This window comes from Ambystoma mexicanum, chromosome 8 (assembly GCF_040938575.1).
Source record: "Ambystoma mexicanum isolate Mex_15411 chromosome 8, UKY_AmexF1_1, whole genome shotgun sequence".
Lineage (NCBI taxonomy): Eukaryota > Metazoa > Chordata > Amphibia > Caudata > Ambystomatidae > Ambystoma > Ambystoma mexicanum.
Window position 1 is genome coordinate 377469992 of NC_090929.1, and position 16977 is coordinate 377486968.

The window sequence follows — 16977 nt, forward strand, 5'->3', positions numbered from 1 at the left end:
TAATGTCCAGCCCCTCTACAGGTTAATAATTCTCAGTCGAGGGTTTGTGCCAAGTTCACCTCTAGTTTATCCAACTATATGCACGTGGATCATTTCCAGTTTGTACAACAACAAGTCACAATGGCAACAGTGTATCTTCGGATTTAACATTAAGCCTTAGTACACGTCCTATACAATGTAGTTCAATAAGTGTTCATGTTTAGTATTTAAACAACATTGTATTTGATGTATGTCTGCGGATTGGACTTGTTGGTGCGGGTAATCCTTGATCTACAGGTCAAACGTAGGACAGGGTCTCATTACACGACCCTAACATTTGGCCTACGGGCAGTTTAGACATTAACATTTTGTGCGAAGGTCAGGACAGCTAGGTTACAAGCGGGAAACACTGTCCACCATTTTAGAACACAGAGTGACTTTGAAATGGAAATCAAAATGGCGGATGGACCTAAAATGGCGGCTAAGTCGATCTAAGATCGGAAATTTGCAACGCGGATTTCTTCGCAGAGCGACTGGGCTTAGGCCAATATATACAATAAAGGAGGTACATTATGATATCCCGTTTAACAGTATTGTTTGGGTAGAATGGCAGCTCTTGCTTTTCTTTAGTGTGTCGTCCGAGCAGCCGCATGAAACAATGGGCCAGCAATAAGGTAACAGTAAAACAATACACCAAAGTGAAACTCCAAAACACCAACCTTTTATTAGGAAGGGAAGAGCGTATTGCTTGAGGAATTTGCTTTGCGCAAGCACGAACCAAAAACGCTAAATGCTAGTGTAGGACAGTTTGATGAGTTGCTTCACCATTCCACAAGTAGTTTGGACCAGTGTTGTCAAATAAATATTCTTTGAAATGCACAATTTTCATCAGATTTTAGCACAAAAGTGCCCCTTGGGTACTATTCAAACAGTCTGTCACAAAAGGAATGAATAGCCATTTGCAACTGTGGGCCACTTTTTCATTGGTGCCCGAGACAATTGTATGCCCCAATCGCACCCTGGCTTTGAGTCTGTTTTAAAATATGATTGGAACGTTATGTGTTCCTTTGAGAGGTCGGTTAGTAATGTTAGTGTGCAACCTTTGTTTTTTTTATTCAGACTTTAATTGTGTTTATAGATTTCACCAGTTGGTGCAAAAGTCAGAGGTTGGGGGTTGTGGCCTTCTCAGGGCCTAGAGTGGAGGGGTGGGGGCAGGGTGTGTTTTATTTTTCTTTTATATGCCAGCATGAAAAGGAAAGTACTGTAACATTATTGGGTCCCTACCCCGAAAGGGGACCCTGGGATCACACATAATTATGGTGGCACGGAATATGGCCAGTGCCTGGGGTCATAGGACACAAAACACTGTGCATGGATAAAGGCGTGGGGGCACACCCTGTAATGGGCACGTAGGTGGTATACAGATCAGGGTGAGCACGCACAGTCAGCGGTTTTGGCACGTGGTCATTTACTATAATGCAGGTGTTAACCCCTAAAAAAAAAGGTGGGGAGACTCACTAACATACCAATGGCATGTGACGTCACCAGAAATTAGGATATCAAGGTGAAATAGGTAAATGTCATTCAATTGGCTTTGCATAACCACCCAAATTGCACAGGAAGAATGACATTTGTCTTTTCTAAAATCAACACACACAAAAAACCAAAGGAGGATATTTTCTTTGAGTAGTGTTTAGAAAACGTTAAAAAAGTGTGCATGTTTTGAACTTCAAGAACCAATGCCAATGTTTTCCCTGGAACATGCAGTCCCGAAATGTGACATTTCACCTTCAGTTGTGTGTTGCATTTCGTCAAGTTATGTGGTGCAGTGGTGAAGTGGCTGGCCTGCGAAGTTCGAGTCCCGACTTCGGTGTAAAAAAAGACAATGTTTCTCATTTTACACATGCCTCTCAAATACCTGGGGAGACTCCATCCACCCTCTGAAAAAGGTGGGGGACTCCGTCCACCCACGTGTACCCTCTACTTGAGCCGTGCTATAATGTACAGGCAGGTGTGCACAGTGCGTCTGTTCCACCTTTGTTGGGTTCCAGAAAAGACACATCCATTATTAAGCGACACCGCGCCCACCTCCCACAAGTTCTACGGGTGTGCCTCCATCCCTCCCAGTTGGAACGCTCCGGTGAAGCTGTACCTCGTACCTGCCACCTCTGGATGTTGTCTAAACAAGAGAGGGAGTGCCTCTCACGTTTGCTGCCACAGCTCACCTGAGCCCGACAGAACCCGCCAGCGCGTTGCCTCAGTGGGAAGCGGCCACTCCATGGAGTGCAGGCAGCTACCGGCTGGCTCTGGGTCAGCGACGGCGCTGACTTCATAAAAGAGCAACCAAGGACGAGTTCACGGGTATGCGAGCGTAGGAGAGGACAGAATATTTCTGTGGTAGACTGAGGGGTCCGCGGTGCTATACTTCAAGAGACAGGTCAGTATCCTGCTTAAAGAGCCAGTGTCTGTGCTGTTTTTCAAGCCGCGGGGTTATGCACCGACTGTACACCAATAGCCTTGGGTCAGTGCTGGGCTTTAGCAGACGGTGCTCTGCACTGAGCTTCAGCAGAATTGGATATTGATGTGTTCCGAGGGCTGGGGGTGAACATGATATAAGCCATTGGGGATTTGTGCTGTGCTTCCAGAACCATGACCTGCCCTGTACTTTAAGATCCTCTACCTGAAGTGTACGTCAAGATCCGGGGTCTGTATGGTACTTCATGATACAGACCTATAAATAGGCTCTGTACTACACTGAAAGACAAGGGTGTGGGAATGCTACGCTTCGTGGTCAATGGGTCTGTACTGTGCTTCAGAAGCCATGGGCATGAAAAGTGCTACACTACCTGGCCTTGACACAAAGCATGCTGAAACAGACGGCGACTGTGACGAATCAACTGGCGGGGAACCAGTGATCCGGGGATGACTATCAGTTTCTAAACCATCAATCAGCCCCACAACTCTAGTACACTAGAAGGGATCCAAACAGATTAGAATCACAAGAAAATTATAAACCTCCTTTTCCAATTATGTTAACAGCAGGCTTACCTCGGAAAGATTGTGTATCGTTGGTTAGTTGCAACACAGCGAAAATACAATTATTACCCAAAGATAAAAGGGACTGTCCAGTCAAGGTTGTAGAAAAATATCTACTTTATTATTATCACATCAGACAGTTCTAGCAACACTACGAAATACAATCCACCCTGTAAAGGAATGCAGAGGACAGACCGTTTCAAAGAAGGAAAAGGGATGCCCTCTGGATACTGACAGGAGGGTGGTCGGTATAGAAAATAAATGCAACAGTTCAAGGTTACTTGGCTACAGTACAAAAGGAGCAATGGGTCTTAAAATGTCTCTAGGGGCATTAAGAGAAGGACCCTGGGGGACAGAACCACAACGTACCTCATGCTTGTAGATGTAATTGATGTGTGACAGGGTGGAGTTGGTTTCAGGGTGCTTTACAGCTTCTGTGACAGAGAACAAGATGGGACACAGACTTTTCACTCAGAAACAAAAGGAGTGCTGGGAAATCCAGTCGTCCTCCTGTTTCTGAGTACAGAGACAGCAAGCAGTCCATGTAGTCAAAGCACTGCACGGCTACACAGGCTGTTTGCAGGTGTTAACACTTTGGGTGAGAAAAAAGAAAAGACGATACCTTTTTTTTCCAATCTGAAGAGCTGACACATGTAGGCAGTCGGTGTAACCACAGCGCTTTGGCTACACAGGTGCCTTAGGTGTCGGCATGGCTGGGGCTAATGGACGGTGTGCCCTGGCAGGGCCCCGGCTTAGGAGCCATTTTTGGAGCCCTCGGCAGGCTGTACCTTCTGCCAGGGTCCATTGATGAGTTCTTCCTTCTACTTCTGGTGAAGCCTTCAAATGATCTGCCAAAAGAGGGTCTCAACTCTCTTTTAAAGCCAAATGGACCACAGGGATTGGGGCAGGCTAATCCTACTATAATGAACAGATAATCGATCCCCACTAAAAATCTCCTGTATGTGTGAGGTCATAACCAGAGTCATTTGCAACAGAAAAGGTAAAGGGTGGTAAACATTTAATACTAAGTCCCACCCATCTTCCTGTTTGTTGTGGATCAAAGGGTCTCTCTGGTTAATGAGCTCACTCTGGTTCTTGATTAAAGTATCAGGTCTCCCTTGAAGATGCGGCAAGACCAGACTCTCTGGCCCATGTAAATCTTGTTCTGGAACCTTATGAATGGGGTCCACCTGCGTGGAGGACTACTGCAAACAAGCAGTCCCAGAACGGACAGCTTACTGTCAATTGATACTGAGGGCACAAGCTGTTTTCAGGTTGACACAGTTGCATATGAAAGGTTGTTGGGGTTTCCTGTCTCCTTTGTTAACCTCTGCAGCCAGGCCCCATGTGGCCCTGTTAGAAGTACATTCTATTCATATGTTAATAGCGGACACCAGCTGCCAGGACCCATTGTTAGTCAATTAAGCTGACCATGGCAGGGGGAGGTTCATCTCTCGCCCTCCTGGAGAAGCATTGTGTACTCCTCCTTTCGTATCCCAAGAAAATATGACAGGGGCACTGCGCCGGTAGGCTGTGTCCACACCGGGTACATGGGTCTATGCGTATGTCGTGGAGTGAGCATAAGAAAATGTGTGTATATCATCCCCACATATTTTCCAGAGGTTGCTCTACCATCATTCAATTTCATTTAAAATTTTAAAAAAGCACAGACGAGCGCACCCACCATGCGGATGGTCGAATTCTTAACAGGCACACAGTCCCTGCATAGTTCCAAACTTCACGCATTGACACAACCCTGCTGCAGTCTCTACCTCTCCTGTCCCCTCCCAGGCCCTCTGCACTGCACTGGCCTCGCACTTCATCTCAAAAACTCAGGACATCCTGTCCTCGCTCTCCTCCTCTCTCCTCCCTCCTTCTCTTCCCGGCTCTTCCTCTTGCTCTCTTGCAGCCGCCCCTCCGCCCTCCTTCTCTGCTTTTCCACCTTTTTCTGCTGATGAGGTTTCCAGACAAGTCCGATCTATGAAAGCCTCGTCTAAACAGGTTCACCCCTGTTCCTCCAAAACCATCAAGGACCACATCGACTCCCTGGCTCCTGCCCTGGCTGACTTTTGCAACCACTCATTCGCCTCTGGAGTCTTCCCATCCCCCCTCAAGCACTCCCTTGTGCATCCCCTCCTCAAGAAACCCTCTTCCGACCCCTCCTGCCCGGCCAACTATCGCCCAATCTCCATTACTCCCTTCCTGGGCAAGCTCCTGGAGAAACTGGCCATCTCCCAGCTTAACCTCCATGCTGAATCTGTTGGTAATCTTCATGACCATCAATCCGGCTTCAGAGCGGCCAGAAGCACAGAAACTGCTCTCCTGAATATCCGTGAGGACCTGCTCCTGAACCTCGATTCCAACACTCCCTGTGTTCTCATTCTGCTCGATCTCTCCTCTGCCTTTGACACTGTCAACCATGCCATCCTGCTCAACCGTCTCCGTGATAACCTGGGTATCACTGGTCAGGCTCTGGCATGGCTGACCTCTTTCCTTTCCGGTCGACCCTCCCAGGTCCAAATGGGCTCCTTCCTCTCTGACATCTTTTTCTCCACCTGTGGTGTCCCCCAGGGATCCAACCTCTCTCCCTGGCTTTTCAACCAGTATCTGGCACTCCTTGCCCACCGCATCGCCGCTCTCTGCCCCCACTTCCAGTGCTATGCGGACGATACCCAGCTCATTTTCAGGCTACCCTCGGCCTCCTCCTCTCCTTCCCTCATCTCCGACTGTCTGTCTGCTATCCAGGAATGGTGTGCCGCCAATGACCTCTGCCTTAACGCCAGTAAGACCGAGATTCTACTCATCGGCACACCCACTCCCTCCTTCCCTGCAGCTCTCTGGCCGGCCTCCCTTGGCCCCCTTCCTGCCCCTACCTGCGAGGCTAAAAACCTCGGGGTCATCTTCGACTCCACACTCTCCTTCTCTCCTCAAATATCTGACGTCTCTAAGAAGTCACACTACCAGCTGCACCTCCTCAGAGGTATTCTTCCCTTCCTCTCCTTCCCCCAGAAGCTCACTGTCTCCCGAGCCCTGGTTCTCTCAAGGCTGGACTACTGCAACAGCCTCTATCTTAATCTGCCTGCCTCCACTCTCCGCCCTCTGCAACTTATCCAGAACAGAACTGCGAGACTTGTCCTTGGCCTCAAGCCCAGGGACCGTATCTCTCCAGGACTGAAATCCCTTCACTGGCTCCCAGTGGCTGCGAGGATTAAGTTCAAAACCCTCTGCATTGTCCACAAGGCCTTCTGGGGCCTGGGGCCTAAATACCTTCAACTCTCTCTTCCTAAATATCTTCCTTCACGAGCCCTCCGCTCATCCGTCTCCAACTCCCTCATGGTCAGCCGCTTCTCTAAGCAACGAGCTGGGGGTAGATCTCTCTCCGCAGCAGGGGCCTCCCTCTGGAACAGCCTTCCTGCCTCCCTGAAACTTGAGGAGAACCATCTCCGGTTCCGGAAGCACCTCAAAACCTTCCTCTTCGCTTCTGCCTTCTCTCTCCCTCTCCCCTGCTAAACCTGCCTAACTCCCCACTGAATTCTGCATTAAACCTGCATCTGGGCCACTCTCAGTGACCTCGGTCCAGGGCCCAGCCACTCTCCACTTGCACTGCCTCCCTGGCTCCCCCTGCACTGTGGGACTGTCACTGTATCCCTACAGCCCCCTTCCCAGCACTTGCTCTGCACTTACCTCGCACTTGCCACCAGCTGGCCCTTTTTATTTATTATTTATTATTTTATTACGCTACTTACCTTGTACTGCACTTTCCCCCCCACCTCCTCCCCCTGCACTTTCTCCTTTTCCCTTTACCCCTGCACTTGCGCGATCTGAATGACACCTGGCCTAGTAGGATCGTTTGTCTGTCTTCCCCTTGTTTTCCCTCCCTCCCTGCCTCGTCGCGCCTTGAAACACTTGTGTATAGGTGCGTTACAAATATCATATCATATCATATCATATCAAAGCTATCTTGCATTTTCCCTCTTTTGCCCACTCCCTTTCAGATTCACCAAAGTAACAAGAGACCATGCAAATGGCAGTGGAGTGTGGTCTGCAGTCCATTAACATAACATTTTAAAGAACATAACATTTTAAAGTCCTCGGCACGATGATAGGCACAATAATGTTGAATACGTGCGGGTAAAGCAGAAGACCATGTAGGGCATATGAGTAAAGTGGGGGTGAGAAACCAGCGGATTGAATGGGACTGGTCACCCTTCTGCACATACACCTTGATGAAACAGTGATTATTAGTGGACTAATTTTATTTATTTATTTATTTTGCATTTTGGGGCATTGAGGTGCTGTTACAGGAATATGTCTCTTAGTTGCGCATTTATAACTTGCTTAATAGGAGGTTTCTTAGTGTGGATCCGGGGATCGAACCTGTGTTGCTTTGTGTCGTCTTGTTTCCAAGGCGAGCACGTTGTGCTGAGCTATCCTCCATCTATTATACTTTAGGAGTACTTTCTGATATGTTATGCAAAGAATTTTACAGTGCCCAGATGCCGCTTCAAAGCTCTAAATTGGATGAGAAGGAAGGATGGAGGGAAAACATGGAAGCAGAAGATCATTAGCAGTGTGGGAGCACAGCGAGCGAGGTATCATGAATACGAGTTCCCAAGCAAGCAGTTGGTTGTGCTTTCTCCCCCACTAGCATTTAGAACCTACTGATAAGCACATCCTTTTCCCACTCTCATCGTGTCTCTCCTTACTGGATGCATTTACTTGAAAGGCTCAGACCAACAAGGCAAGCTATACAGAAGGAGAGCTGAGAGGAGTCATCTCCATGAGAACACGGGACTTCTGGAAGGAAAAAGGGGTCGGGGTTTGATGGAGACACGTTTTCTGGGCTTTTTAGGGTCAGGCCATGCCACCAGGCTCCCATATGGGCAGCCATCCTAAGATACAGGGCATCAGAGCTTGGCCCTAGGATGCTCGGGTAGTCTTTGCTGGTGTTAGCTACATCCAGGCTTGTGCAGGCAGAGCGCCTTTGTCACATTTCTAAGCCTCAGGGACTTGTGGAAGATGAAGTGTGCAGAATGGTGCTTGTGTTCCTCCATAAGTCCTAGATTTCAAGAATTTGGCAGCATCCAGCTGATAAATACACAGTTCTGCAGGTGCCTCAGCTCAGCAAGTGGTTGGCAGCATAGAGACAGATACTGGCCCTTGCACTTACTGCGAGAAACACCAAAGCAGAGATGCATTCAATATTTAAATCAATTACAGCCACTAAATGTTTTCGGGGAAGCTTTCCCATCCATCACTTTCAGCCCCTCTATATCATTTTTTGCCCTAACTGGATGCAGCAGCTTCAAAGGGGAAGTCCAACAGGTGTGATGAGCTCCTGGGAAGCAGTGCCTGAACCCTCTATTAGTGAGGAACGTGATCCATCACTCCAATGTGGATGCAAATGTACTTTCTTCACTGGTAATTCATGAAGTTTCATGGTGTGCCTTAATTAGCCTGATGTGTTAAGGCAGGAGATGCAGCCTGGTCAATCCAGAACTCGATATGTAGAGAAGGCCCTGGGCCTGAGGATTCCTTATTTTCCTCCAACCCGAAAATAAAACAACAGGTTGGGGGCACTGAATGATTGAATGGATATGACTAAACTCCATTATTGAACAAGGGATGGTGTTTCTGGGCTGTAACACTGAATGACACCCTTTTGGTCTAATAGTCTTGTATAGGATACAACGGTTCTGGTTTCCAAAAATTAAAGTCTCTGTAATGGTTCTCAGAAGTAGTTTGCGGAGAAAAGAATCATATGAGGGGTCACAAGCTGATCAGGCCTGAAAGTTGCAAAAGTTGTACAAACTTTTGTCGTGGGAGATAAATTATCTCGATCGGGTTTGCACAGTACCTTTTGAATGAAGAAAAGCTGTAGCTGAGGATGGTGTTCCTGGCAGTTCCTGCAGATCTCGCTGTTCCTGGATCTCAGTAGTGGGGACAAGAGGGAGGATGTCTGGAGGCTCATGCACTGCATGGTGACGGATCCACAAGCTTGGCAAAACGTTGGTTTAAGGTGAAAGTGCCTTAAAGTCCACAAGCTGGTTTCCTTCTCACTGGCTATCCGGTTTTCAACAGCACTCTGAAGAAAATTCGACCAGTATGGAGACGGTGTCCAGTCACCAAATATTGACATTGAGCCAGGGCTCTGCCAGGACGAACTGACTTCTCCAACAAGAGTTATGCCCTGCAGTAATACAAATGAAAATGAGTGCTAATCTAATACTCTTCTTCAGCAGTAGATGTCACTTTCAGCAACGTTTAGACCCATAACATAAGTTAAAGGAATGTGCTTGTTCTCAAACACTGAATGGAAATCATACCAGAATACATGGTTTGATTTTTATTTTAGAGCACATATTCAAGAATTGCCATTAGAATGATTTCCATTTTTAAGAACCATGCATTTCTTTCAAAAGAACTGAGGGTTTGCATGGTCTGCTGACCTATTTTAAGTTGGCGTTCTATTTTAGATTTGAATATATTTATTTTGGTCAATATTTGTACACACATTCATTATATTTTTTAAAGTAAAATGTACTCCTTTTCATTTCACATATGAAAACTTGATTGTCGCTGTTATGTCGCAACTTTAGATACATAGGCCCCAACTCTTTTAAAGGTTTTTTACCTACTTGGGAAGTGAAGCTACGCTAAACCCTTTTTAGGACCCGCCCCCAAATATTACATCAAGGCACATTATAGCCCCCGTCGATTTCTTCTCCCACTTAAAGTACTGCATGCATTGTTGTTTTTCAGTGTGTCTACGATTCACAGGTGCACTTGTTGCAAACACTGCAGTATTCTCATTCAGTGTAGCTGAACTAAGCTTTCAGAAAAACAGTGCACTGTCATATGGGACTAATCCTGCTTCCCAAAATACAAAGCGAGGCATCGGGATCACCCCTGTTAAAGCTATGCCCAGGACAGGCGTTTTTGCTTTTCCCTGCCAAGCACGAAGTCGTGATGAGGTAATGACCGCTTTGCGGGCAATTCCACTGCCTACTTAAAGAATGTCTGCAGGTGTGGCGCCCAAATGCGGAAGCATTTCAGCGTGCGCATTGGGGAATTTTTTTAGAGACACACACGCCCTTGCTAATTTTAACCTGTTTGCGACATAGGCCATTCCTCCAAAATCCTTAATCATCTCGTTGTGTGGACTACCACTTGCACACCGACCCACACATCTGAACAATATTCATGTGTACACCAAACCCCATGTAAAAACAGAAAATCGAATCGATATGGCGCCACTGTGCTCCCATCACCATTTAAAACTCCTGCAAGCTTAGCTTGAGGATGTTTGGTTTAGCGGCTCAGTTGGGGACTTCGGGACCTGAACACTTGGGATCTGCTCTCTGTAGGGCACTTGGTGTAAAAAGAAATGTGATTCTCAGGCAATCATTCTATTTTCCAGTCCCTCATATTGTAAATTAAGTTGAAAAACTACCCATAGAATGAAAGTCTCCCAGCCCCCTCTCTATTTCATCCTGGATTATGTAATCAGTTCCATTTGTTAATGTCGCCGTGAAAAAATTGCCAGGTAGGCAACTTTTTTTTCCGGACCCTTAAAATTCTTGTCCCAAATATTCTAGTTGTGTCATTAAATATTATTAGGTCCAATCCTAGAATATTTGGGGAAAGTGTTTTAGTGTCTGAAAGGTGCATCTTTAGGGAAATGTCGCCACCTGGCAGGCATTTTCAAGGCAACATTATTGCAGGATATGATGTAATCTAGTCCCACCCTGCTCTCACATGCCAGTGTTTCTATGTAGGGTGCTGTCTGGTAGAGAAGCCACCGGGAAGTTATTGGTGATCATTAAAGAGACAGTGAAGTGCTTCCATCAGAAACACTGTAGAAAAGGTCATACACCTTTAGGGCCCTCTTGAGCACATCTCAAGTCCATCATGCAATCACCCACCAATTGCATTTAGTACCAGGCTCCGTCAGGCCTAGATTTTGCCATGTAGCGCCTGACAAACAACTAACCACAGTTGCAAACACACATGCCTACTGTGCAGTAGCAGCTGGAGGATTCCAAGTGGCCAGATGGAAATACCAATAAACAATCTCAGACCCAAATAACCAGACAGACTCAAAGAATATGGCATTATATTACTTTATTATCAGCACAAATAAAGTAGAGAAACTTGGTGAACAAACAGATTTCAGCTCACACACTCTCAAATACATTTCCGTTACCTAAAAGCTTTATACCTCGATGTACGTCAGCTATGACGTCATCCTACATGGCAAACCATAAAAACCTGTCAAACGGAGGGATTGGTTAGGGGAGCACATATACCTATACTTTGTTTAGGTGTTAGCAACACAATTGGCTGCCCCATATCTGGTAGGCATGCCTTGAACTTCCTCTAACTATGTATAATACAGATTAATACCAGAATGACAGCAGCAGATTGGCTTTTGCAAAAATAAATGGTGCATTGCTACATAGGTCCTCATGACTGGTTGGCACTCTCTCCCAACATTGAACATTCGGCTTGTTAGCCGCACGTATGCAAAATAAAACCAAGGTGCAGGGAACAATGTCAGAGCACTGCACACTTGGCCAATTAGCCTACCATCTCTCATCAATTAGGCCCTAAACCAAGGCTTCTTCTTTGTAGTTGACCTTGCTGACTGTTCGCTTCCTCTGGACTTTTAAGGGAGTGATGGTACATTGCTATCTTCGCCTGGAGCTTAATGAATTGGCCTTGTTTTCTGGTCTTGCACCACGTGTGAGGAGTCCACGATTTAGTCCATTCTGACCTTGTCTTTTGTGCTATTTGATTCAATTATACTGGGTGCTATTACTCCTCTTGGCCTCTGGAGATTTGTTTGCTCCGTCTTGCATATGCTTTCTGCATCTTTGATTGTTCAATACTTGGCACTTGCAAATGTTCACTCCTTTACTTAATCTAAGAGAAATATGTTGTGCGTATGTACCTTAGCCTCTTTAACTCCTCGTGTGCCTTGCAGTTACCTCTTTATATGGCATCCTTAATCCTAAGCCAAACAGATATTCTTTGTTCCTTGCAGAAAGATTTTTTCCAGTGTCTGTCAGTTCTGTAGCCATGGTCTCTCTCCTCAAGGCTTCTTGCTTATTTTTTATACAGTCGACACCCATCTTTTCATCATGGCTGCTTGTCCCATGTTATATTTTCTACTGTAGCAAGCTTCTATATGTCTCATCCACCTTGAGTTTCTGCATATATACATCTACTAATTCTCTTTTCACTTATCTTCTCAGTGTATATGATTTCTTCATTATGTTCACTTTGTTACTTCAGTCACATCTACATTCTTTAAGTATTGCGTTATCGTTTAGTGTGTCCTCATGTCTTCTCTTCATGACATCCCTTTACTCTTACGAGATTTCACTTATAGCCCTTCAATGGTGTATGCAGACATCCTTTTACAACGTCAGTGCGAGGGTACATTTGATACGGTTGTCTGAGCGCATAACTTCTCTCATATTTTCGATGCAGTATTTGGATGATACCTAGTGTCATGCACAGTGCCTTTTTAATGTGATGGAGGTGAGGGGGCAAGTACTATAGATGACATGTATATCTGCCTCTCTACACTACTATCACAACCATATCCCATCCCCCCTCTTCCCAATTGTTTTACCCCTTGGGTTTGTATACTTTTACTGTCACATCCACCTTTTCTACACACACTCTGTCATGATCTCTGCTTCCAAAAGGTCAGGGTTTTCCCAACTCCCTTGGAAGCAGATCCATAACCCAGGTTCCGAGTGCCAACCAGTCCCAATTGGGACCTTTTGGACCCAGTCCTGGCGCCAGTGGCACCAGGCTCATAAATATGCCCAGTCCCAGCGCTGGAAGCGCCGGGCTCATAATGCTTGGGTGGACTTACCTGCAGCAGACCATGCTGCTTACTTGCCTGCCAGTTGAGCCTCTGATCCTCTTCTGTTTGGAACTACTTTTCCTGTTGGGTGGGGCAGGAGCCACTCCCTAGATTCAGAACACTGGAACTCTTCTGGAAAGCAGGAACTCTTTTCTTACCTAGGCGTGGCTGTGGAAGGAGACACCTAAGCACTACAGGAGGCTATTTAAACCACACCCGATGGATGAATCTTGCTTTGCGTTATTCTGCATCCTCTGCAGCAGAACGCTCATCGTGTCTTCTGCATCTGATCCTGGGCCTAAGGAAAAAGGCTTACCATCCTGAATCCAGTCTTCAGCAACACCTATAAAGACAAGAAAGAACAGGTTAGCATTACGGTCTTCAGTGACAGCTCTTCACTTACCTGGTCCATCGGCTGTCACCAACGCCTCGCGCTGCATTCCGGCATCTGAAAGACAAAGGCTTACCTACTCTTCGTGCGCTCCAGAGGTCTTCACACTGCATTCCGGCATCTGAAAGACAAAAGCTTACCAACTCTTCGCACGCTCCGGAGGCCTTCGGCGCTGCATCCCGCATCTGAAAGACAAAACAAGGTGCGTTTAAAGACATTGGGGAACTTTAATACTCACGTGCCATTACTCCTTTCCACATCTAACCCAGTGGGTATTCCGGCACCCTGCAGCCGCTCCGAATCTGTACCTGCAAAATAAAAAGACAGTTAGAGCGCATCGTGAAGCAGGCAACAAGCGCTTACTTACGTGCTTCCAGGCGCTTCTATTCATCACACGGGCTCCATCTTCAACTCACTTCAGCCCGTCATCCGCCATCGCCGGAACCCTGCAAAACAAGAAACATCATTACTAAAGACTTTAAAGACATTAGAATTACTCGAAACTTACCGTTCGTGCAGTAAACGACGGACAGCAGTCCTCTGAAGTCAAGAGGCCTGCTCCCCTTATCCAGTGAAGAAACTGGTTACAGCACCCTGCCCCGAGGCAGATGGAGAGCACGGCGTTCACTTACCTAAGGTGAGAGCGTTAACCTTTGGGGTTCTACAGGAGAAGAGAAAGGGAAGAAGAGAGAGACATTCAATAACCCAGTTCCTTAATCCCATATTTTCTATCTGCAGACATCTTACCCTTTGAGTCAGACATACAGTGCACAGAGGTCCAGCCCAAAGAGACAGCCGTGTGTTACACATCACCTTTGAAGATACGGTATACGCCCAGTCAAGACGGGCGCCTCTACGGGAATCAGGTGAGCGTTACAGAACGCAAAGCCTACCACAAAACTCCCGTCCAGGCGCTATGGAAACCTCGGATACCGACCAGCTAGCCCAGTTACTTGGGGAACTAAGGGCAGAAGTGCATGCAGCCCGTCAGGAAACGAACGCTCTAAGAAGGGAACTGATTATTTCCAAGGAGCGAACAGATGATCTCGCTAGACAATTGCTACAGTCACAAGCCGGACAGACCCCGTTACCCGCATCTGGGGGAAATCTTCCTTCTACATCCTCTATGAATCCAGTGCAGATCAACCTACCTGGGAATGTACCTCTGGCTCCGCCCGAACGATTTTCTGGTGACCCAAAGAGGTTTGCAGTATTTATCAATCAGTGCCGGTTGCATTTCTTATGCCGGCCAGCAGCCTTTCCAACTGATCAAGCTAAAGTAGCTTTCGTGCTTTCGTACCTTAGTGGCAATGCGGCAGACTGGTCGATCCCTCTAGTAAATCAAGATGATCCGGTCCTCCATGATTTTCAAGCTTTTCAGCTCAGTATGGAAAAACTGTTCACAAGACATTCACAGGGGCAGGCCTTGCACAATGAGCTTCTTTCGTTGCGACAAGGTAATCAAGACCTTTTGGCTTATATTGCGTCTTTCAACAGACTGATAGTGGAAACTCAATGGCCTGAGGACAAAAGGATTACGCTGTTTTATAGAGGTCTACGTGGAGAGCTCAAAGATGTGTTAGCCCAAGTAGTGAATCCCCCACAAGATTGTTCGGACTATATAGACTTAGTCGTTCAAATAGATCACAGACTGCAGAACAGGAAGGCCGATCGTTCCAAGTTTGATGCTCGAGTATTTTCCAAACCGCCAACTCCTTCCAAAGGAGTAGACTCCGGGGAACCCATGCAAATAGGGGGTCCGAAAGGTTCTCTAACACAAAAGGAGCGGGAAAGGAGAAAACAGTTGCAATTATGCCTCTATTGCGGAAACTCAGGGCACTTTCTTCGAGACTGTCCGGTGAAACCTGCCAAGAAGGCAGTAGGAGCTGCAGTTACCAAAGTTACAAACTCTGAGCAGGGAAACGACCTCGCCCGACAAGAATAGAGGTCCTCTTGCCGAGCGTGAAAACCAGTTCCGTGACCTCACATTTCGTGATACCTATGGTCCTCATTAGCCCTGATAATCCGGATCGATTACATGCAATTGAAGCTTACGTCGACAGCGGTGCCATCGGCAATTATGTGGATCATGAAATGGTTTTGAGGATGAATCTAACTCTTTGTCCCAAGGCTGTAAAGGACGTCATTTCTACGGTGGATGGTACGGAGATAGCCTCCGGGCCAGTAACGCATACCACTCAAGAGGTGACGCTAGTAAATCAAGATGGACACCATGAGAAGATTGTGTTCGATGTGATCAAGGCCCCTCAGTTTCAGATTATTCTAGGAATACCTTGGTTAGAGAAACACAATCCTCTGATCGATTGGCGAGCAAGAACGGTCCAGTTTCCAGAATGTGTCTCTACTTGTCACCCTCCACCTGGTGTTGCACTGGCAGCAATTTCTTCAGAGACTCCCCAGTTACCTCCCGAATACCTAGAATACCAAGATGTTTTCCGGAAGGATCAGGCTAACTCTCTACCTCCTCATAGGTTTTATGACTGCCAGATAGACCTGATACCTGGATCTACTCCTCCTTGTAGTAGAATTTATGCCCTCACCGAGCCTGAGAACCTTCACCTTCGACATTACCTGGATCAATACCTGGCAAATGGATTTATTCGTCCTTCCAAGTCCCCTGCTTCTTCAGCTTTGTTCTTCGTTCCAAAAAAGGAAGGAGACCTTAGAACTTGTATAGATTATTGCTCCCTGAACCAGATCACCGTTAAGAATAGATATCCGTTACCTTTGATCCCTGAACTCCTGGACCAAGTCAGAAAAGCATGCATATATACAAAGCTGGATCTTAGAGGAGCTTACCACTTGGTACGAGTAAAAGAGGGCGATGAATGGAAGACGGCCTTCCGCACCAAGTATGGGCTATTTGAATATCAGGTCATGCCCTTCGGACTTTGCAATGCCCCGGCCGCCTTTCAATATTTTATGAACAATGTCCTCAGAGAGCTCATAGATGTGTGTGTTGTTGTTTACATTGACGACATCCTCGTTTATTCTTCATCGGAATCTGAACATCGGAAACACGTGAAAATGGTCCTCGAAAGATTGCGTCAACACAAACTTTTCGCTAAGTTGGAAAAATGTGTTTTCAACGTGACTGAAGTTGAATTCTTGGGATTCATATTATCACCTGGCGGAGTGCGTATGGATTCAAAGAAGGTCGATGCAGTTCTCAAATGGCCATCACCATCCTCCGTAAAAGGTGTGCAAAGCATGTTAGGCTTCGCTAACTTTTACCGCAGGTTTATCCCCGAATTCTCTCGAATAGTCCAGCCCATCACTGCCTTGTTAAAGAAAAACAAACGTTTTGAATGGTCTACCGAGGCGGAACAAGCTTTCCAGGATTTGAAGACTAAATTTATCTCTGCACCAATCTTAAAACACCCTCGCCCCGAACTCCCCTACATCATGGAAACTGATGCTTCAAGCCTTGCCATGGGGGCAGTTCTATCACAAAAGGACCCGGTAACCAATCAGTTGCATCCCGTGGCATTTTGGTCCCACAAATTCTCGCCTCCTGAAATCAATTACACGATTACTGACAAGGAACTTCTGGCTATCAAGTCTGCCTTTAAGGCTTGGCGGCATTATCTGCTGGGGGCCCGACACACCGTTACTGTGATTACGGATCACCGAAACCTGCAATATTTGAAAACCGCAAAAGCCCAATCCT

General features: G+C 46.6%; 1 protein-coding gene across 1 annotated transcript in view; it reads left to right on the forward strand.

The window, feature by feature from the left end:
• Window positions 1-2236: 2236 nt before the first annotated feature.
• LOC138473596 (epidermal growth factor receptor kinase substrate 8-like protein 1) overlaps window positions 2237-16977 on the forward strand; it is a 214113-nt gene continuing 199372 nt past the window's right edge. Inside the window, exon 1 of the mRNA XM_069612159.1 lies at window positions 2237-2416. The gene's annotated coding sequence lies outside the window, so the exon portion shown is untranslated. The remainder of the gene's footprint in view (window positions 2417-16977) is intronic.